This window comes from Rhinolophus hipposideros, assembly GCF_964194185.1.
Source record: "Rhinolophus hipposideros genome assembly, chromosome: 21".
NCBI classification, from domain to species: Eukaryota; Metazoa; Chordata; class Mammalia; order Chiroptera; family Rhinolophidae; genus Rhinolophus; species Rhinolophus hipposideros.
The window spans coordinates 17,906,758-17,929,862 of record NC_138067.1 but is presented as its reverse complement, the minus strand read 5'-3'; the positions used below and the strand labels follow the sequence as shown (position 1 = coordinate 17,929,862).

Here is a 23,105-nt window from a genome sequence, read left to right as displayed (position 1 = left end):
TGATTCCTTTTTATTGCTGAGTACTATTTTATTGTATGGATATACCAGTTTGTCATAGTTCAGTCTAATGAAAGTTCTTTAGTCAGATATTCAGGTGACCCACACATTGAACGGTGAGCATCTGGGACCTTATCACAGACATCCTGTGGTGACATTTGATAAGGTTTGACCTTGGTCAGTTTTCTGATCACTACTGGCCCCACCAGCCCATCCTCAAGCCAAGCACCTGAAGCCTCCACAAACCCCTCAAAATGTTTCTCAATTAAGTAAAAGTTCACTGAGCATCTATGTAGCCCAAGCTTTCTGAGCCCCTGCTCTGGGTTTCATCACAAAACCTCCCTAGTGGTGGTCTGCCACCCTGGGCCGAGCTGAAGGGACTCACAGACTCCCGCTCCATCCCAGCTGTGGTGACTCAGGCCAGAGCCAAGTGGTATCACTTTCGGGGCAATGTAATCTGTACAGGTAACTAGGGCTAGGCGTGAGGAGACCTCACTTTGGCTCTGGTTCAGCCTCCTGTCTCTCCCAAACAGGCCCTCCCCAGGCCAGTCACTTGCCCCGTTGTTTATCAAGTCTCCTCGTTTGTCAGATGATGGGATGGGCCCAGGAGCATCCCATCTTTGCCCTGACCCAGGCTCTCCTCATGCAGCCACAGAAAATGTCTACTCAAAAAAGGCTTTTCCCAGACACCTCTGTGCCCCGAGACAAGGGTGTTCAATGATCCTGGGACATGGTGGGTTGTATAGGGAGAGTCATCCCACCAGCCCCTCCAAGATGCAAGTGCATCTGAGGGCTTTTACAGCCAAACAAGGAACTCTGCTTGGAGACCAAAAGTGGACAAAATGAGCCAAGGACAGGATAGGGAAAGAGGACAGAGAAAGGGTGAGGGACTAGAAACTAAACAAGATCATTCTCACATTATATTTATTGAATTAACTATGTTTGTAGTTGAGGGTTTTCCCCCCCATCATTGTTTTAATGATGAATGTCTAGAGGCTATTTCTTAATGTATTTGAGTTTTTTAATAAACTTCCAAGTTAACTAACTTGCAAATATTCTCATCACACTGGTTTTCGTTCCTGGCTAGTGTTCTCCAACATTGCAACCAGATACATGAACCCAAGGGATCAGGACTAGGTTGCCTTTATTGGCCCAGTTATAGAGCTCTCTGACTGCCAAGCAGGCTCTAGCCCCAAGGGGACCTTACCCACTTGTATACCCACTAAATGTGTGTCCAGTTAACTGGACTGAGTTTATTAAATGAAGGCTATGCTTTATTATAGAGAATAATGGGCTTTGAGATCATCTAGGCCAGCTTCTTCATTTTATTAATGAAATAGAAGCCCAGGAGAGGTAAAGACACTAATTGGATAAGGAAGAAAATGGTATGGGAAGAAAAAGATGAATTCGTGATCAACTGAAGGAGACTCTTAAGTTACATTGTAGCATTATATTTTCTTTTTTTAAAAACTCATCAGGTGAAAACTGGGGTTTATAACAATTTAAATAAAAAAACAGAACACATTGCAAGATTGGTCTTTGGTCATTTGCATGGTTTTCTTCCTTTCTTTTCCATTTTCAGCTCTGTTTCCAGGACTGCTGTTGTGTGGTTTTCAGCAAGTTTGTCTTTCTCTCTCTGGGTTTCTATTTCATCTGTGAAATGAAGGATCTGGTTTGGCTGATCCAAAACCCCATTTTATTTTTCTCTACATCTGCTATGCCTGGCTTAACCTGCGAAGGGATGATCTGAGGGGAGGTGAGAAAACATGAAGGTGAAAGTCAGCTGGCTCCTTAGTCCCTGCCTGGGCCTTTGCCTGGAGCTAATGGCCACACACCCACCAGCACCCACGACGCCGCGCTTGGGGCGTCCTCCGCACCTACATGCCTGCTGTGGACTAAGGATAACGCGGCTTCAGGCTCCACGGTTACCGTGGCGATCTGCCCTCTGGCTTAGCCTCTGTTGTCCCCTAGCGGACATCCAGGATACCTGCAGCCTATCATTTCCTCTTGCCAGCTCTATCCAGGGAGGTGGCTCGTCAACTGGCCCCTCTACTGGGAGACCTTGTCCTGAGCCTTAGCTTTACCTGCCGGTGCCCCGCCCCACCTCTCCAACCATTCCGGCTTCTCTGCCCTGGGGCCAGGTTTCTCTGGCTTTGCTGCCCAGACCCTAACCACCCACCCCTTCTAGCCAGGCTCCTACCCAGGGCATTTCCACAGTCCCTGTAGAGACCGCAAAAGTTCAATGTGATGTGAACTAAAACACACTTCCCTTGGCCACCCCCATGCCCGGCCCCCATCACCCCTTGATTCAGACCTCAGCTCCTGGCTCCGCTTCTCCAGATAGACCGTGTCGACCGTCAGGATGGGAGCTCATAGACAGGATAGCTTGGCCAGGATCATGGGAGGCACGAGGGTGGTGGGGGTGGGGGTGGGGGGGCATCACTGGAGCTGGGCATGGCAGCCTCAGGAGGGAGATGAGCAAGCATCCGGACAAACTAATTCTTGGGGGTGGGGATGGGCAGTGACAAGGCTGGTGACACAGGGTGTCTGGGAGTATGCATGGGGAAGGGGGACCCACCGCAGCCTGAGCCAGAAAGAAAGGCTCCTTGAGGGAAGTGATGCTGCATTGAGGCTCCAAGGATGAATGGGCATCTGGGCTGGAGCCGAGATGTCAGTGATCGTAAGATTTAGGTGCGCTGAGAGCTCTTGTCTTCAGAGTCTGCCTTCCTGAGGCTGTCGTTCCTCATCAGGGGTCCACTGAGCCCGTGTCTTTTCCTTGCCCTTTTCCTCTTCTCATCTTGTCCCCTTTTCCTGTGGAATCTCCTCTCGTCCCATGATTGTAACCAGCACCCCTTTGCTACATGTGATCCACTCTACCATGTCACATGCAGTTCCTTCTACCTGGACTGCTCTTGACTTACTTGCCACATCTACCATGAATTCTTATTCATCCTTCAAAACCCAGCTTGATGTTCATTAACTCCTTTCTGGTGCCTTCCCAGAACCACCCTTTCAATCATGCATTTTCATTCCACAGATTTCTATTGAGCACCAAATGTTAGTCCAGAATGTGGTCCTACCTTGTGACTTCTGTTCACGTGATTATCTCCCCCAGGACTAGGATCTCCAAGGGGTAGAAGCAGGCAGGGCAGTGTCTTTTCTTAATCCTTAGCCTTTAACATTCACTTCCTGAATGAATGGATGGATGCATGGATGGATGAATGAATGAATGAATGAATATAAATACAGCTTCTCCTTGTAAAACAACAAACAAGTAACATCCAAGCTAAAAGGGCTGGCACTCTCTGACTCCCATTTCTGCCCCCTAACACTGTCCCAAAAGAATTTGGCCATATGTTATTAAATTAAAGGGAATTAAAATTTGCTTGAAATAACACTCCCCCGCTTTCTTGCCTGTAATGACCAGATTACATCTCCTCCAGCACAGAAGTTTGACATTTCATTGTGAAGTCATTTTCTTCTCATTTCCTTATGTTGCTAAAATATTCTATTTCTCTTCACTTCCCCTTTGTGTTCCCATTACTCACATTTAGTTAAATTAATCTGCTGCCATTTAGTCATCTGAAATAGGCATGCCAGTGTGGACATTCCTAGGGCACTGCCTGGCCTTCCAGGCCATCTGTCTCTTCCTGGGCCACTCTGAGAACAAGACCTGACCCTTCCCCAGGGCTACTGGGCTGACCCTCAGACCCCAGCTTTCTTCCCAAGGCAACTCTGATTAGGGCCCTCCCTCCCTCATACCCATTACCTTCCTCTCTTTAGCCTTCTCTTCTGCCTCCTGGGGTATGGTTTTCATTCTGCCTCCAGGCCTGGCACTTCTGAAACCCCCTTTGGTCATGCTGAGCAAGGGGCCTCATAATTCTTCTCTCAGTGGGTTCCTTGAGTAAGTCCTTAACAGGACAAAATATCCAGCAGAGTAACTTATGTGGGGGTTGTTTGGCACTTGCTTGGGACATTGCCACCTCTACCACATTTCTGTGGCTTGCTGGAACACCTTTCTACATTTTATCTGCTCACCTTCCTTATAATGCAGGGTGGACATATTCTTCTCCCTGGAGACAGTTGGCAAAGACCAGACAGGCACATTTTGACTTGGAGTGGAACCCCAGTTTGGCTCTCAATAACTGTCACTTAGGGATTGCCTTGGGACTTAGGGGCCTACTCAGGACAGGGGCAGTCAAAGCCCGGTGGTCCCAGTGAGAAGGAGGATCAGAGCCTAGGATGGCGGCCACGTATTGGGCATTTGTAGCATGGTGGGCTCGTGGGCATATTTGGAGAGTTGGGGCTGTGACTCTCCTATTGCCAGGGTGATAGTGAAGGACGCTTGCTCCTCACCTCAAGCTTGGGGAAAAGGGCTTCTGTAAGACACTTAGAAAGCGCAATGTATGCCCTTTGGAGCTTTAGGAGCGCAGAGAACTGGGACGATTCAAGCTGGAGAAATCTCAAGGGCAGGAGAGAGGCTGACTAGATGGCTTCACCAGGCAGCTAGGAGAATAGCCATGTTGAGACTAACCTACATGCCCAGAGTTCATGAGGTCGAAGGCTGAGTGAATGTTTCCAGTGGATGAGAGGTGGCTGCCAATATGAGAGAGCCAGAGTGGGTCCTCTGATCAAGAAAGTCTCCTAGAGGAAGAAAGAGCCAAAAGTTACTGCCAGGCCAAGGGGTGAAGAAAGGGTCATATGGGTATTTAGCTTAAATTTCATCCTGGAGCAAGAAAGAAATTAGTTCTGTAGTATACATTTAAAGGACAAAGGGAGACAAAAAGAAATTGTTTTATAGTTCTATTTTATGAGTCATATTTGTAGGACTAGTGCTCGCTTCGGCAGCACATATACTAAAATATTTTTAGGACTATACATAAATTATCTTATTTTCTTTTCTTCAATGAAATGTATTTCATTCTTGTATTAATTCAAAACATTTATATTTCTAGAACAAGATCATATCTCCATCCCATACTCATCTACATTTTCGATGATCTCCAGTGGCACTGAGGTCAAATAAATTTATTTTTTATTATTTCCCAAATAGTTTATGGTCTCAGACTCATGTTATTTAATTTTCACAACAACCCTGGAAAGGAAGGAAGGACTCTTGTCATCCCTGTTCCACTTCTGAGGATGAGAAATTGAGAAAGGGGCTTGAGAGTACACAGGAGTAAGTGGCAGAGTCAGGCTTAATTGAAAAAGCCAGGCCTGGAGTTGGGGTCGGGGTGCAAGCAATGGTGGTGCCAGTGGTGGGGGGATGACGGGTTTCAGCAGCCTTCTCCAAATCTTCATCCCCACCCCCATTCTTTAGTATTGGCAGCTGTTGTTTAGACAGGTTCCAGATGGGTTCTCTGGACAAATGCCTATAGGACAGTGACCCTGAAGCTTCCCAGGACTTTGACAGGGGTGCATGAGTCACTCTATACCCTGGAGACCTTCATGAAGGGGCCACAGGGGAATCTCGTTGGTTGATGGTGGCTCTTGAACTACTGGGTACAGTGTCATGACCAGATGAACCCAAAGCCATACTTGTATGAGTTTAAGTTTTGTGGGGAGTAGGAACCAAGGGCCAATTTGCAGGGAGGGTGGTGCCCAGAGCCAGGAGACAGGTGAGGACAGGTGAAGAGGCCAGGCCCAGTACCAGGGAGGTGCTGCCTGATACTGGACAGTTTCCAGGAGGACTGGGGCTCTCACATTTAGCTCTGTCTCAGTATTTCCTGAGTCCCGCAGGGACATGTGCCCCCTTAGAACCTTTGCTGTGGATGGTTCTGTTCTCACATCCCTCCCTGATTATGATAGAAACTAAATAACTGGATTTCATGAAAAATTTACAATTCCCTGCATTCACTGGCTCACACCAGATTCTTCCTGTCTTAAAGCCACTTACCTGTTGGTACTATACCTCCAAGAAGGCAACATGCCCCCTACCTTGGGCCCTACCTTGGGCCCTACCCAAGACCATGGGCCCTACCTTGTCCCATAGGCCTCCTTCCTGCCATTTTGTTTCCTTGGAATAGATGGAGAAAACGTGCAGACTGGCCTAAAAGCAACTCCTCATGCAGACATATAGCTGTCACTTGCAATAGGGATAGAATGAAGCGCCAGGGTTTTTCTCATCGTAGCAGCATCTGCCCTACGGTCAGAGAACAGGTCTGCCAACGGCTCAGACACAGCTGATGGCAGACTGGTTCTGAAGAGTGGTGACATTGCCTTTTACTGCGATCTCACAGGTGATTTAATGTGACTCTGGAAGAGGCCACATCAGGAGTGTCCAGTAGGTGTTATTTTGAATCAGAAGCTCCTCTATTATTTTTTCCAGTGAGGGGTTTCCAGCAGGTTTTGAAAAATCTAAGGCAGCAGAGGGTTAGCCGCAATAAGCAGTGTGTGTTTGGCATCTAATTGAATCTGACTTATTTTCCTGGCCATGAGAATTTGGAGCCAGGAATAAAAAGCACAGACTGGAGGACGACAGCTCCCTGCCTCACATCCCTGACTCCCTCCAACCCAAGGGTTCACTCTACAGTCAGAAAGTCAGGTAAAGGGAGATTGCCCAAGGATTCATGTCAGACACACAGAGTGTGGGAGATTATTTCCGATTATGTTTGAAAAGCCCCAGCAAAATCTCTTCCCCAAACTTTCTACAATCAGGCAAGAGGGTGATTTATTAAGCATAACTCCAACTGGGCCAGCTCTCCTAGTTGACTAAAATTGGCTTGAAAAATAAAGTAATTTGTGGTTGTCAGATCTAAATTAAATGATTCAAACACTACTGCGGCTGATTAAAGGACTTTACTCAATTTCCTCTTGACCACATGTTCTGTAAAGGCAGGAGAGATACTGTTTCAGGAAGAAAAGCAATATTCAGAGACCATTGATCTAATCTAATGGATGGTGTTTATTAAATATGGTCGCCCCTCCCTTTTCTGATGAAAGAAAGGTGAGACTAAAGAGGGAAAAGGAAATGACTGTTTGTTTAACTGTGAATGGCACCCCCTCTGCCAGGCATCTGGGTAGGAGCCTCCACGGTGAACCAGGTTGGACGCCTGAGGAATATTTATGGACCCTTAAAAGACCTCTTGGCAACAATAATAAAGGTCAACAAATGAAACTCAAGATGAGTAAACAGAATAAAACATTAATCTGGGAGTGTAGCAGATAGCCTAGTAGTAGTACCCACATGACTCAGGCACTCAGGGAAGGGGCAACCTTGCACAGGCCACTGCCTTAGTGCCCTTCCTTCTTTGCCCTGCTGATTGGACCACGAGGGGACCATGACCCAGAACAGCCAATCCAGAGATATAAGATGTGCCCTGATGTAAAACAGATGAGCTGGCTTGGGAACATGAATAAAGAGCTGCAGTGATGAGAAGGTTAGCTGGTGGTGCAGACACTGAAAGGAGAAAAGGGAGAGATCAGAAGATGTTCCGATCGGCAGTAGCTTCAGATGTGAGAAAGCAGAAATTGTCAGGAAACAGAATGTAGGAGACAGGGAAAGGAAACTCAAGAGTGAAGGGGAAACAAAGGGGCGGCTGATCAGGAGAGAGATGAGAGCAAGCTCAGAGAGTGACCCTGTGACCCTGGGAGAGAGAGCGAGAAACAGCTGGCACGCAGAATGGCCCTTACTCTCAGGTGCCTTCTGTTCCAGGTGCTGTCCCAGTTTTTGCTCATCTTGAAAACAAGTTCACCTCTTCTTAATGGGGTCTAAGCAGACTCAAATGATCCCAGGTGGATGCAAGAATCAACAGAAGTTTTTCAGCACTGAACAACAGCGCAATTCACCATATGAAACATGAGCAGTTTTTAGGAAGTGATTCATCTAACTTCAAAGAGATGTGATGAGGTCAAAACAGAAGAGAAGGGAATGGCTTTTTGGCCACAGCAAGGAGGTGGTAGGCACTGGAAAGGAATGGGGTTCACCTCCTCCATGATTACCCGATATCCCTCTGACCCTACTCTGGGCTTCTGTCTCTGGAGGACAGGAGGCCATGCAGACTACAGTCATGGCCTGGCCCTCCTTCCCCAGGCCAGCAGATAGGGAGCTCCCTGAGGAAGTTCACTGTGAATTTTTGGTGCCTCGAAGATCCAGTGATGCAGAGAGACCACAAAGCCTCAGGCACCCAGGGGCCCGCTGGACCCATCGGTAGGTGCAGATGCACTCATCTGGAATTCCCATGGGCCCCTGTGCAGTCTGGGGCCTGGGGCATGGGTTCGATGCCCCCTCCCATAATCAAAGCTCTCTCGATGCATTTAACAGGCCTGAATTTTGCTGCTGTCCCAGCCCAGAGGCCTGGCATCTGGATCAGTTATCCTAATCCAAATCTTAGTGGGGGCTTTCCCTGCCACTTCCCCAGATCATCCTTTCCTGAGACTCACAGGGGCAGTTGTCACATGGGGCCAGTTGCAGAGAAGTGAGCGAATCCCCAGGGCAAAGGTAGGTGTTATCCCCATTTAATGGTTAGCAGGCAAGTCTGTCCTCCCTGAACATCTGGCATGGCCCTGGGCACAGGCAAAGGACCACCACATCCTGTACTGGTCTCAAGAACTTTGCCCTTTGCCTGGAATGCTCTTCTCACAGGTCACCAAAAGGCTCCATCCCTCTTCCTTTAGGTCCCTCCTTAAACGTCCCCTTCTCAAAGCACTTATCTCACCTGCCATCGAACATGGCTACGTGTTTATCGTCTTGCCTCTCCCCACTGAAATGTAAGTTTCCCGCTTTGTGTGTTCTGGTATCCATTCCCCACACCTTGAATAGGAAGGGCCTGGCTCATAGTAGGCATCTGATAAATACTTGTGGAATAAATTATTGAATGAAATGTTTTAATTTACATTTTGGTTTTTAGCCAAAAGTGTCCATTTTGCATAAGAATCAGCCTAGTGTAGTGAGTCAGGCTATTGCCCTGACACTTACTGGGTGTGCTTGAGCAAGCCACTTAGGCTCCTGTTTACTCATATGTAGAATGGGAATACTCGGCCCCTCCCTAGTAGTGTGGTCAAGAGATTTAAAGTTTATGGGCTTGCAACAGATCCTGCCTATACAACATCAGCGTAACGTTTTATTGGGCATTTGTGTTTCTTTTCGAATGTCTGTTCCTGTCCTTTGTCCATTTTTATAGGGGTTATTTTTCTAGTTATGGGCAGGAAGTTGTTCACGGGAGCCCTGCGCGGCGCGACCTCAGCCCGCAGAGCCGCCAGGGGGCGCCCCCGGCCTGCGCTGCCGACGAGGCGGCCGGCGGGCGTGGAGACCGAGAACTCCTGCCCTCGCCCACCTGGGTCTGTCCGCCTGGTCTCAGATGGCTCCCCACCCCCCCATCCAAGGATGATGAGCGGGAGAGGGGTCCGGCGCGGGAGACTGGACGCGTCATCTGGGGAGCGCAGCCACCTCATCGGTCTCCTCTTTGTCCCTCCCACCCTTGGGTGAGACCTCGAGCTTCCTAATAGATGTGAGATGGTGTCACTGCCTGCCGCGCCCAAGGCGACCCTGTGGAAGCAAGTGGGGCAGTTCGCTGGAGGGTCTCCGAGGACGCCCCGAGCTGGCTGCCCGCAACTCGGGGGGGGGGGGCGGAAGGGGGAATGAAGTCCCGGTTATTTTACTCGGAAGAACTTTGCATATTAACACATCTTCACCAGCATTTGGCTGTGACCCCGGGAACTGGGGACAGTTCAGTTTGGGTGGGAGGAGAGGGAGGCTGTAGGGTCGGCATTCCTGCCGGGACTGGCTAATAGGGTCACCAGGCAGCAGCTCCCCGCCCAGGGAGAGACCTTTGATGGCAGCATGGGGAGGTGAGGGATGGAGATGATGGGGTTCAGGGCCCCTAGAGGGAGGGAGGCAGAGGGATGGCCACGGGGTCCCAGATGGAAATGAGGGGAGCACAAAATCCTTGGGTCTTTGGACCTGAGGCCACCATGGGGGAGAGGATGAGGGAGATACAGAGTGCTCAGGTTTGGGCTGAGGTGTCACTGTACAGGGTCAGGTCTGGACATGGCAGGATGTGGAAGGAGCATCAAGAAAGCTGGTGACCTGGACAGTGGGATGGGTTGTTCACGCCCCGGTAAAGTTACCCCAGATAAAGGGAGGTCTTTGAGGTGAGAAAGGGTGAGCCAGAGCCCAGAGCAAGGGCTGGAAACGGGGGGACAGCACGTAGACGCCTCAAAGGCTGGGGGAGGATGTTCAGGGCACAGGAACTGTGGTGGGGAGTCTGTGAGGAAGTTGCGGTAGGAGGGGACAGGCTCATAGCAGGAGAGGGAAGGAGAGGCCTAGCGTGTGTATCTACAGATGTAGGAGGGCTGCAGAAGGCGGCAGGGCTATGCGACTTCAACGACTTCAAGGGATAGAAGGACAAGCTGGGATGACCAGGGCTATGAGGGGGGGAGGCTGCACAGGCCCCAAGGCCTCTTGGATAGAGCCAGGGCAGCAGGGAGCTCACTATGCCCCAGACCTTTGCTGTTGCTTTGAAAGACCCAGCTCGTATTAAGGACCCCCTGCACCAGGACAGGTCCTCACAGGGGGCCAGTTGGGGCTCTAGTGCATGCGGAGAAGCCCCACACAGCAGAACACTTCCAGAAGCATTAAGTGCTTTCAAAGGCCCACTGCTTGGCATGTCAGCCCCATTAGAGGGAACATTTTATCACAACGGAGGCACAAGTAGGTTGTTTGATGGTAATTGCTTTCCTAACCCATAGAGAAAATGCATCACAAACCCACCACAATTAAGTAAAATGGTCACATTCCTCTTTTGATTTAGAGCTATTTAGAAATATTAGCAACTGACTTTGCTTCCAGGGTTTGTTTTTTTTTTTTTTTCTCAACTGAAACTTCTTTTCTTTTGAATCCCATAAAATATTCTAAGTGCTCCAGGAGGGAGGAATGAAAAGATGTTTGCCTTTCCAAGATCTGCAGCCAACCATTGCTCAAATAATACCCTCAGTGCGTAACCTGGGAGTTTAATATCCTCAAATATTTATAATTACGCAGAGAAAGCCCTAAGAAATGTTCGGCTTACTCACAGCTGGATAATCATCGGCATCCAGCCTTCACAACCTCAGGGCTGCTTCTCAAAGTTCAGTGGCGTCCCTCTGCCACTCAAGGCATGCCGGGTACATGGAATCTGTGGGCAGATCCCTAATGGGCCAGAGATGGACCGTAGAGCTCTCAGCTCTCTTTAGCACACTGCAGCCCCCTCCCCTGCTAGGCGAGACTTCCCTTCGCCTTCCCTAGAGCATGAAAAGTCCAGACGTGAAACGCACATGGTGCCCAGCCCCACTGGTCATGAGGAAGAGCCAGTGTGTTGTACAATCACACTCACACACGCACACACCCACACGGAGGACTCAATCATTCCCAACAAATCCTTTAGTCACCCATGGATGAAGTCTCAAGTCCAGGGGGGTCCCATGGAGTCTTAGACGCTCCCTGAAAAAGGGTGCTGTGGTCCAATAAGTATGCAAAGCACTGCGCACTATCTCCACGCCTCTTTGGACAGGTACAATGCACACCCTCTATTAACACATTTTCCCTCTCCTGTTGTCTCTCCTGCTGCTCCCTCTGCTCCATGAACATTTCCAGAAAAATATCAAGAAAACTACTTTCCCTGCATAATTACCCGCCTCCTCCCCACCTACCTACGCACATCTTTCCTACTTTGAAATGGCAGCTGCTCTGATTTCTTTAAGTGGACCTCTCTCTGCATTTACCAGTCAGGTGGAATAAAATTAAGGGAGCTACGTACCAACTTTCCTAAAAGATGAGGAATCTTGCAAAATTTGGCTTGTGGGAATGTGTATTTGGGTGATTTTTTTTTTCCCCTGGAAAAAAGAGTCCAAAGTCACTCACCAGATTTTTTAAAGGGCCCAGGACCCCATAGAGACTGAAGAGACGGTTTCGTGGTGGCACCACAAAATCTCCCAGTCTGAGCTCACTTCCCTTTACTCTGAAGCTAGAAACATGCTCAAGTGTCAGGTCAGGACTGGGGCCCAATCCCAGGAACACATACCGAAGGTGAGCACTGTGCAGTGCTAGACCGGGTTCTGAGGGGTTGTGAAATCGCCATCCCTGAAAGTGTTTGCAAAGGGGAGCGTCCCTCAAGTAGCTGCCATGATTCAAGCTTGACCTCCACGAGGTTCTGGGGATGTGACCCCTTGAGGACCCCAATTTGGGGAGGCGAGAAGCAGCTTCGGAGCTTTGCCGGCTCAGCAAGACCATTTCCTCTCCTGTCTGCTTTGGTCAGCAACTATCAGGGAGCTTTGGGGTTCCAGTGGGATGGGCTTTTCTAAAATAAGCTAATATTGACTGTGTGCATGTTTACAGTTTGAAGTACTGTGTGATGTGCTTTACCTGAAAGAACTCATTTCATTTCTCACCATAGTCTTATGAGGTAGATACTATTATCAGCCCTGTGTTACAGGATAAACTGAAGCTTAAAGCTGCTAATGGACTTGCCGAGGTCACCCAGCTGGTACGAACAGCCCCTGGGCTTTTTGAAGCCAGGCAGTCTGATGCCAACAACCCCTCTGTCAAACACTTGTCTGCTTGCTTCTTCAGCCATTATGGTCTCCGTGGCTTGGTTGACTATTCCTGCTCCTCCCCTGTCAGGTGGCAAGGTCCCTCCCCCTGCTTGGTGGTACCCTGGCTTCGAGGCTGCTCTGGGACCACTATAACCACCGGCATGGTGACAGGGGTTAACATACCCATGGTAAAAATGGCAAGTGAGAGAAGAGAGAAAGAGAAAAGGCCTCCTCACTCTTTACCCGTGTGCCACTCCCCAGGACAGACCTAGAGAAGACAAGCCTGAGGGGTCCACAGCTACTCAGCCCTGCAGAGAAGCAGGAGGGCTTTGCCTATGGGCAGAGAAGGAAAGCTCTGGCCCTGGAAAGGAAGGGCTCTCAGCCCACCTAGGTCACCTCTGGCCCTCCCTCCTAACTTTGGCTGGGGGAGTTGCCATCCCACACAGCATCCAAATGTAAGCTAGTGGCTTTTCCCCAGCCCCCAGTGTTCCCCTGAGCTCCAGACTTGCACATCCAGGGCTACCATGCAGTTACACACAATAGTTTGTTTACTGCACAAGGGTCATGGCCAAAGGGACTCATGGGGTTGAAGTACAGCTGTGCTCCGTCCAAGCCATGTACCCTGGTAGGCGGCTACATTTGCCTGAAGGAAAGGAAGCCCTTCTCTTTCATTTGCACAAGGCTCCATATGGGCCAATGGAAGCCTTGGATTTATCTATCTGCTTCCTGGAATGTTCTGCTTGGTATCTGACAGGCATCTCAAACACTGCATGACTGAGACGGAGCCTTGCTTCCTGCCCTACAACCGCTCTAGCCCGGACACCCCGCTCAGTGATTGGCACCTCCATTGACCTAGTTACTCGAGCCCAAAACACTGGACTCCTTCTTTCATTGCCCTTCACATCCAAAGCAGCAGCAAGTCCATCAGCTCACCTGGAGCTGGGCCAGCTTCCCTATCCTCCATAGCTCCCATCCGAGGAAAAAACCACCATAATCTTTTGCCCGGACTAGTGCAGTAGACAGCTACACGTCACTCCCCTGCTTCTAACCCTCCAGGGGGTTCCCACACTCTTATAATGCGAACATCCAAACTTCTCTTAGTGGCTTACAGATGCCTACAGACGGTGGTCTTCACACTTACCCCAAACCCCAACAGAAGGGAGCTGGCCTGAGGCCATCATAAAGGGATCCTGCCTAAGAGAACTTCCTCCCAGGTGAGGGAGCAGTGACAGAAGCCTGGGGTGGGTCACAAGCAGCCACTTGAGGAGGTAAACCCCATGCTAGAGAACTGCATTTGGAGGTTCCTAGTGGGGAGAGGATGAGGAGGATCTCTGAGGAACCCATGAAAGTACCCAGTTTAGAAAGATCCAGAAGTTATACTTCTGCCCTGGAGAAGGCCAGGATGTCAGGTCCCAGCTCCACTGTCAAGAAAGCCCTTCTTGGGCCTCATGCTTCTCTCTCCATCTTGCTCCCCAACCCTAGTCCACCCCCAAAGAGATGGACAATATAGTGGCTAGCAAAATGGAGGATGAGCTGGAGCAAGAAAAAGAAAAACCAAACAGGCAACCCACAACGTCCTGTCCCCACTACAGGCTTCCACGTGGAGGTAGGGCATGGTTTAAATAGGGTGGGTATTTGATTAACGTGATGGTGGCTGAAAAAGATTTGGCGCCTGCCTGAGAGTTTTTCCAATAGGTGGAGGTGGGAGTAGGAAGGAGAGGAGGTTTGCAGAGTCCAAATCCAGCTCATTCCATAAAGTGCATAAAGTTGGAGATAGAAAGGGCAGGGTATGTCCAGGGAACAACCACTCTGTGCAGCTCTGGCATAGAATATGCTGGGGCAGTTGTGGGAGCGGTGATAAGTAGCAGGCACGGGCAGATAACATTGGTTTAATGTGATGGGTCAAGTCAAGTAACCTGAACTTTACCCTGAGGACAGCGGGGAGCCATAGGTTGTTGTAAGCAGGAAGCGCCATGCTCTGATTCCTGTGTTCTAAAGTTCATTCTGAGTGTGGGAAATGGACAGGAAGGGTCAGAAAAGAAGTCTAGAAAGGTCTGAACAAGGACAAAGAATGTGGGATAGGCAAGGAGGGGGTGGACTGGTAAGAAACTAAGGACATGAAACTGGCAGGCCACGCTCTATTTGTCCTAGGGTCCCTGCTACCCCAGTGAGTCACTGAGGCCTTGTGGGAGTTGCTGAGCATCTAGGTCACACCACGTCCCCGACAGGGTCTCCCCATTTGTTCTCCCACCCACTCCTCAAATGACCCTTGAGGTGGGAATCATCTCCACTCAGCCAGTGAGGAGACTGGCACAGAGGAGCCCCGGGACTTGCTGGAGGTCACACGTCTGGGTGGTTAAGCAGCTGGAACTGGAATCCAAGTCTGTCCTGGGGCCAGGGCACTGGGCTGCTCAGTCTGCCGCCAGACATACCTGCTGGCAGCTGGGGCAGCACCTCATATGGAGGAGACCATGTGTGTCTCCACTGGCAGCCAGGTACGTCTTCACCAGGGCCATGGAGGGGAAAAGCCAAAGTGCCAGAGGGTCACGGAGAGTCCTGACTGACATGGGAGGGTGGCAGACAGGGTGCCACACACACACTAACACGGACCCGGAGGCCAGGGGTCACGGGAGAGAGCTGAGGACTTGGTTGAGGCCCCTTCCTGAGCAAAGGAAAGTGGGCAGAGAAATCGGGAGAGAGGGGGTCTTGAATCCGCCACGTACCCACCACCCTAACCAAGAGGCTCTGACGCAGCTGGCAGCCAGCCCTGGCCTCACTGCCAGACCTGAGACGGGGATCCTTTCTTTCTTGCCCCTTATGTTGGGGGCGGGGAAGGCACATCACAGGTGACTGAATGTCCTGTCATCTACTCGGAGGGACAGGGCAGGGCTGGACAACAAGGAAACTATAAATTATCAGGCACAGTTCTAATTGTTTCACGCATAACTCCCTTAACCTTCTCAATTCTCCTTGGTATAAGTCACTATTATTATCCCCATTTTACAGATGAGTAAATGGAAGAACAGAGAGGTTCTGTAACTTGACCAAGGTCACACAATACCTGGTAACTGGCCAAGCTGGGGCTTGAACGCAGGTAGTCTGGTTCAAGTCTACCAGCTGTGCACCTACACCCACCCATTCCTCCCGTGTGTTCCTCCTCAGTCCTCCCCGGCCCATGACCCCTTCCCAGCTGTACCACCTCACAAGACGCTCCCACACCCTCTGCCTGAGAACCTGGGTACTGGCCAGGGGAGAGTGACCTTGACCCCGCCACAGCATCTGGACATGATCTTGGCTGCCCTGCTGACCCCTAGCGTCTGCTCTGCCCTGGCCAGGTGCCTCGGGCCTGCCCTGTCCACTTGGCCTGATGGGAGTCAAGCCAGACCTCTGGTGTAGAGACTGGGCACCCCTGTAGGCAAGCTCACCCAGAGGCGTTCGGACGAGGCCTGAGAGCTGAGCCCACCCACACAGCCTCAGCACGTGCACAGACCACAGACCACAGAGACATGCAGCCCTTTGACTGCCCAGCTTAAAATAACTCAGGCCTTGCTCCACAGGAGAATTTCCAGGCCACCCTCCTGAAATGGACTCATGCATAAGGAGACCACTGTGGGTCACAGTGCCCCACGTGACCATGCTAATTCCTGTCTCTCCACGGGGGCTTCAGGGCAGTCCCCATTTCAGAAAAGATTGCTCTTCTTATCTTGGCCTGGTCACGCTAGGTTCCCCCACCTCCCAGGGGAGTGGTCACTGTAAAAGGGGGGAAAGGAGCAGTGGTTCCCTGGGCTCCACAGGCATGGGGTTAGAGGGCTCCTAGGGCAGGCCAGAGCCGGGCCTCAGCCTCTTCTGCTCTAGCTGCTAAGCTAGCGTTCGTCATCTCCAAGGGGACTGTGCATTCCAGCTGACCAGGAAGCTGAGCTGGCCTATTAATCCTCTTTAAAGGTAAGGCAGATGAGGCAGGAGAGGTAGGACCCACCCAAGGACAGGCAGGGAGTGAATGGTAAAGTCAGGATTCAAGTTCCAATCTGTTCCTACAGCCGGAACAGGGCACCCTGCCCCATGAACACCCATAACCACGCCTGGGAAAGGCCATGTCTTGTTCTGATGGCCCAGGACAGCCAGACATGCCACTAAGACAGTGAACACGAAGCCTGCCATTCCCCCGGGCAGTTTTCCCTAACCACAACACTGTGATTTTCCCTTTCATTTATTTTTCCACTCATCCACATGAAGAGAACATAAAGAAAACATAATAAAAGAGCTCCCAAATTAGAGCTGGGCCATAATGGCAGAGCAGTTGAACTATAAATAGAAGAAAGCCAGCCCTTCCAAACTGCCCGAGGGATGGTCTGATTAGGCAGAGGCCTGCACCCTCTTATTAAGCAGCCTAACCATCCCACCTTGGGCCCTGGGAGGCCAGTGGGAGGGGTGTGGGGTGGTCAGCGGGGCTTGGGGGGGTGCTTACTGGGCATGCTACACAAACTTTTGTGGAGGAAGTTTTGGCATCCATCTCTTGTGTGCAGCATTTCCCCTGCTGGGGCGGGAGGCTGGGAGCAGGCCTGGGGGTAGGCTGTACACGGGGGTCTCCTTGGCTGGGACAAGATGCCTGTCCACCCTCTCAGGACACATTCTTAGACATGGACAATGGATGTTCAAGGAGATTTCAGAAACAGCTGGTTCAGTGCCATTGACAGCTGACGCTCCTAAGGTATTTACTGTATACCAGGCCCAGCACCTCCCACAAATGATCTCATTTAATCCTCACAACAACCCTGTGCAGTAATATTATGATTGCCTTTATTTTACAGATGATGCACAGAGAAGTTAAGCAATTTGCCCAGGGTCACACAGCAGGCAAGAGGTGGATACAGGTTTTGAATCCAGGAAATTGTCTCCAATGGCTATAGGTCTAACCATGATACTACACTGCTTCCCTGAGAAGTCTGTGGAAGAGACTTACATCAGCCCTGATGGGGTCTCTGGCAGGGGGCCATTGGGCTCTGGCCTCAGCCCCATCTGGTTTGATAGTCCCTGGATAAACAAAGAGATAAATAATATGCTGGCAGTTTGGGGATGCTGGGAAGCCAAGAGGGAGAGAGGCTGTAGAGAATGATGTTTGGGAGCCTCAGAGCTACTTGGCAGGAGTGACACGTTGTTCGCATTACAAGGTAACATATCGAAGGGAAATGTGGGGAGCTGGGATTAGCTGCCAGAAGCAGGATCCAATGTGGGGGGAAGGCTGTACCTTGTCTTAACAGATACCCATCGAAGTTGTTGGTTACAGGTCCACATACCAGAAGCTGGCCGAGGGTCACAGGCCCCAGGGTCAGCAGGCACTGGAGGCTACGGGTGCCCTGGGTGGAGGACACCTAGGGCCACCCAGCTTAAAATAAGTTCCCTGGGTTGCAGACCCTCAAGTCCCTAAGTTCAAGAGTCACCAGCCCCAGAACTGAGGGCACATAGGCCGCAGATCCCGGCTCCTGGCGGGTACCTCCCTCTGCCTCCCAACGCCCTGGCCAGAGAACCATCCCAGCGGTTAGAAAAGGGTGGGTGTGTGGCCACAGTGACCAAGAGCAAGAAGGCTCTGCCACGTGGGGATGGTTCTGCATGCTATCAAGACACCTGGCATTAACAGGGGCTCCTGAGACTGGTGCGAGGTGCTCTTGGGCGGGTGACCCAAAGAATGATGTGGTCTGAGGCATTATCCCCAAGGACAGTGCCAGAACAAAGGAGGAGAGAGGCTGTGCCACTTGGTCTTGCAGAACCCAGGGTCCTGCTAGGAGGTGCTGGGGGGGGCAGGAAGGAGCTATCATGCAGGAAAGACCCAAGCTAAGGCAAAATGGATGGTTCCATGCCCCCAGGCTGCCCTGGGCAGAAGGCAGAGTCAGTTCTCCGCTTGGGGCTCAAACCTAGGAGGTGCATCAAACACAGAAAGGATGGCCACCTGGGAAAGCAGCGGGTGCTGTCATTGGAGTGCTGAGGTTTGTAGAAAAGGAAATACTCCACCTTCTTTAGGCCTGGAGGGACAATCACCAAGACTGCTGGGGTGTGAGGGATCTGTCTGTTGCTCCCCATGGACCCCCAAAATGAAGGTCTCTGACTGTCTATCAGGAGTCTGGCCACGATGCTCAGGGCGGCTTCCCTGGATTCCCACACTGATCCGGACCACTCAGACCCTAGGAGTGGCCAGGAAAGACAAGGGGACACAAGGGACAGCTTCAGCCTGGCCTGGACTCCCTGGGACCCGCCTCTCTGGGCGCTAAGTCAATGATCAGAAGGCAGGCTTCTTTCTCCTGCGTAATGCGCTGGTACTAATAAGGCCACTGCTGTGCAGATTTACAGAACCTCTGATTTCACAATCACCGAGGGCCTTGCAAGTATTAATTAAGGCTCAAAACCCCTGGAGCCTGGAGCAGATTCTCGTTAACCTCATTCTACAGAGGCTACGATTCTGCTTCCCTCCCAGACTGTGGATGTGGCAATGGCTCCAGCCCTGGGAGCCAGGCTGGCAGGGCTGCCTCCCATGTCACAGGGTGGCAGGGTGGGGAAGTTTTGGGGCTCCTGATGACTCTGTGACTCTTAAGACAGAGCTGGGTTCAGACCAGACAGACCACGGCTTCCACTAGAGTAGCCGACATGGAAAGGATTTCCTGCCGTGTAGCATTTTTTAAAAAAACTAGCCTTATTGAGATATAAGTCACATAACATACACTTCACTGCAAGCATTCAATTCAATGGCTTCTAGTATATTCACAGAGTTGTGCGTCCATGACCACAATCAACTTTAGAACATTTTCATCACCACATTTCTGTTGCCACAAAAAGAAACCCTGCACCCTTCGGCCCTGACCCCCCAATTTTCCTGGCGTCTTCCTCAGTCATAGGCAACCACTGATCTATTTTCTGTCTCTATAGATTTGCCTATTCGGGGTCATTTCTACTTATTTTTATTGTGGTTGACATAACATAAAATTTACCATTTTAACAATCCAGTTCAGTGGCATTACGTATAATTGCATTGCGGTACAACCATCACTGCCATCCAACTCCAGAACTTTTTCATCTTCCCAAACTGAATCTCTACTCATTAGACAACAACTCCTCATCCTCCTTCCCCCAGCCCCTGGCAACCACTGTGCTACTCTTTGTCTCTGAATTTCTACTCTACGGACCTCATATAAGTGGAACCACACAATATTGTCCTTTTCTATCTGGCTTATTTCACTTAGTGTGATGTTTTCAGGTTCATTCTGTCTTGTTTTTAATTACGAAATATTTCAACCGAAAGTACAGGAAACAATATGCAACACAACCCCTTGATGTAGCCTGTACATCTCAGATTTGTTCAATCTGTTTGTTAGCCTTTTGCTATGTTTGCTTTGTTTTGCTCTTTTTGCTTATGTCCTCCCCAGAGCTAATTCAGTTCTGAAGTTAGAATGCATCTTTCTTGTTCATGTTTTAGTATTTTTAAATTTATAACTGTAACGATGTATGGTACTATTTTGTGTCGTTAGAACATTTAGTGTACAACATGATGACTATAATTAACATAGCTGTACGGTTGGTATATGTGAAACTTGTTAAGAGAATAGATCCTAAAAGTTCTCATCACAAGGAAAAAAACATTTCTTTCTCTCTCTCTCTCTCTCTCTCTCTCTCTCTCTCTCTCTCTCTCTCCCTCCGTCCCTCCCTCTCTCCCTCCGTCTCGCCCTCCCTGCTCTCTCTCTCTCTCTCTCTCCCTCTCTTTCCTTCTTTCTTTCTTTCTGTATCTGTACCAGATGATGTTAACTAAACTTATTGTGGTAATTATTTCACAATATATAAGTCATTATGCTGAACACCTTAAACTTATATAATGCTGTGTCAATTATATCTCAATTAAAAAAGAAAAACTGGGCCGGCCCGGTGGCTCAGGCGGTTGGAGCTCCATGCTCCTAACTCCAAAGGCTGCCAGTTCGATTCCCACATGGGCCAGTAGGCTCTCAACCACAAGGTTGCCAGTTCGACTCCTCGACTCCCACAGGGGATGGTGGGCTCCGCCCCCTGCAACTACCTGCAACTAAGATTGAACATGGCACCTTGAGCTGAGCTGCCTTCTGGATGGCTCAGTTAGTTGGAGCACGTCCTCTCAACCATAAGGTTGCTAGTTCGACTCCCGCAAGGGATGGTGGGCAGTGCCCCCTGCAACCAGCAATGGCAACTGGACCTGGAGCTGAGCTGCGCCCTCCATAACTAAGATTGAAAGGATGACAATTTGACTTGGAAAAAGTCCCGGAAGTACACACTGTTCCCCAATAAAGTCCTGTTCCCCTTCCCCAATAAAATCTTAAAAAAAACCACACTAAAGTGTTTTTAAATGTAATTTGATTTTTTTAGATTTTATTATTATTATTAATTAATTTTTTTTTAAAGGAGGGTGCAGCTCACAGTGGCTCGTGTGGGGATCAAACTGGCAACCTTGGTGCTACTAGCATGTAGTGCAGGGGACCATGCTCGCTGCGCCATTTGTCGTGCAAGGTGTCCGGCGGGGTCTCAGCTCCCGCTCCCCACATAAGAACGCAGGACATGGTAAGGCCAAAAAGGAACACCCACGGAGCCATAGATAGGGGAGTCAAACCAATATATTCTTGCTGGTGGCTGGGCTGGAGACACAGGAAGCAGGATCTACATAATCTGCAACCCGCCGTCCTAACAGCAGACCGCGCTTGTCAGCCACCATTTTCTTGCTAGCCCCCATTTTCCTGCTAGCGTAGCCACAGCAGTTATATTAGTGGCCAATGGCTCACTGGTTACAGCTGACGGCCAACTAGCCACAGCTGATGGCCATCTGATTACAGTTGATGGCCATTTACTACCCGAGCCAGCACCTTTCTATGTGAGGCCGAGAGCCTGGAAACTGCTTTTTGGGGCTTTGTCCCCACACAGCACCAGGCTCTAACCAACTGAGCTAACTGGCCACCCCTAATTTGATCTTTTTTGTTGAATCTACGCATATGAATACTATGTGTACTATAACTACGCATAGTATAAAAAATATTTAAATGGAGTCAGGTATTATCCACCTGTCATTTGTTCTCCGCTCCACGTTGTATGTTTGAGATTCATGTTGGTACATGGAGCTCTGGTTTGCTCAGTTTTCCTGTACATGTGTACCCCACTGGGTTTATCCAGAGGGTTCCCACATTTGGATTCTCACCAGAGAAGCCAGGGCCACTCCTGTCTGAGCTGGGCAGACACACACACGTTCCCAAGCAGAGGACCAGCCACGCAGCAAGAAAACTGAACAAAATGGGCCCAGAGCCTCAACCCTCCACCCCAGCCCTGGCTCGGTGCTCAGAGCTGTGAGGGCATGGCCTGTCCCCCGGTCCAGGGCCAGCACCTTAGAGAGGAAGCAAGGGTATCATTCCTTGTTCCATCACCATGGTCTCTTTTTCTGGATTGCAGACTCCCTTGACAGGCTGACAAAGCTAGAAATTCCTTTCCCCACAGACATGCAGCCACAGAGACCCTTCAAGCTCACCTTCAGGCTCCCACGGGTGGGCTCTGGCTACACCTTCCTGTAGGTTTCTCTATACAACTCAGGGAGCCATGTGGCTTGGAGATATTAGGGGGATTAACTGGACATGGTGCTGCAGCTGGTGGAAGCCTCAGTGAATGGTTCTGAGTGAGCGATCAAATGAGTAGATGGAGGAGAAAACACACAGGGCCCCTGGCACAGTGCCTTAGCAGGTGCTCAGAAACAGTGTCTGTGGTTAATGTGTGTTTTTATAAAGTCAGGTTTAAGGAAGTATTTACTTGTACATACAGTAAATCCACCCTTTGTTCTATAAAGTTCTATGAGTTTTAATAAATGCATAGTCATGCGATTGTGCCACAATCAATATATAAAAAAAAGTTCCCTTGTGCCCCTTTGTAGTCAATTCTCCCACCTCCAAGCCCCACCCGTAGGCCCTGGAAACCGCTCATCTATTTTCTGTCCCTATAGCTTTGCTTTTTCCAAAATGTAAATGGAATCAACAGTATAGAGGCTTTTGAGTCTGTTTCTTTCGCTTAGTGTAATACATTTGAGATTGATCCCTGTCGTTGCTCATACCGGTAGCCGATTCCTTATCATTGCTGAGTGGTTCCCCACCGTATGGATGTACCAGTTTGTTTATCCATTTGCCAGTTGAAGATCATTTGGATTGTATCCATTTGGGGACGATTATGAATAAAAGGCCACTATAAATAGTGGCACGCAAGTTTTTGTGTGAACCTTAGTTCATTTCTCTTGAGTAAATATCTAGGAATGGAATTTCTGGGTTGTAAAGTAAGATGCCAAAGTGTTTACTAAGGCGGCTGTGCCATTTTGCATTCCCTCCAGCCATGTCTAAGAGTCCCAGCTGCTTTAAATCCTGACCAACACTTGGTATTGTCAATGTTTTTCTTTCGACCATTTTAATAGCTGTGTGGTGGTATCTCCTTGTGGCTTTTAATCTGCATATCCCCAATGACTGATGATGCTGAACTGATATATTTTATCACCAGTCAATCCTGTGGTGTGCGGTGTGTGGCTGGCTAGGCCTCCAGGTCCAAACACCACTCGCCTGGAGCGTGGG

General features: G+C 49.8%; 1 long non-coding RNA gene across 1 annotated transcript in view; it reads right to left on the bottom strand.

The window, feature by feature from the left end:
• Positions 1–3,835: 3,835 nt before the first annotated feature.
• LOC308489736 overlaps positions 3,836–23,105 on the bottom strand; it is a 54,853-nt gene continuing 35,583 nt past the window's right edge. Inside the window, exon 3 of the long non-coding RNA XR_013992139.1 lies at positions 3,836–4,641. This is a non-coding gene — a long non-coding RNA (uncharacterized lncRNA). The remainder of the gene's footprint in view (positions 4,642–23,105) is intronic.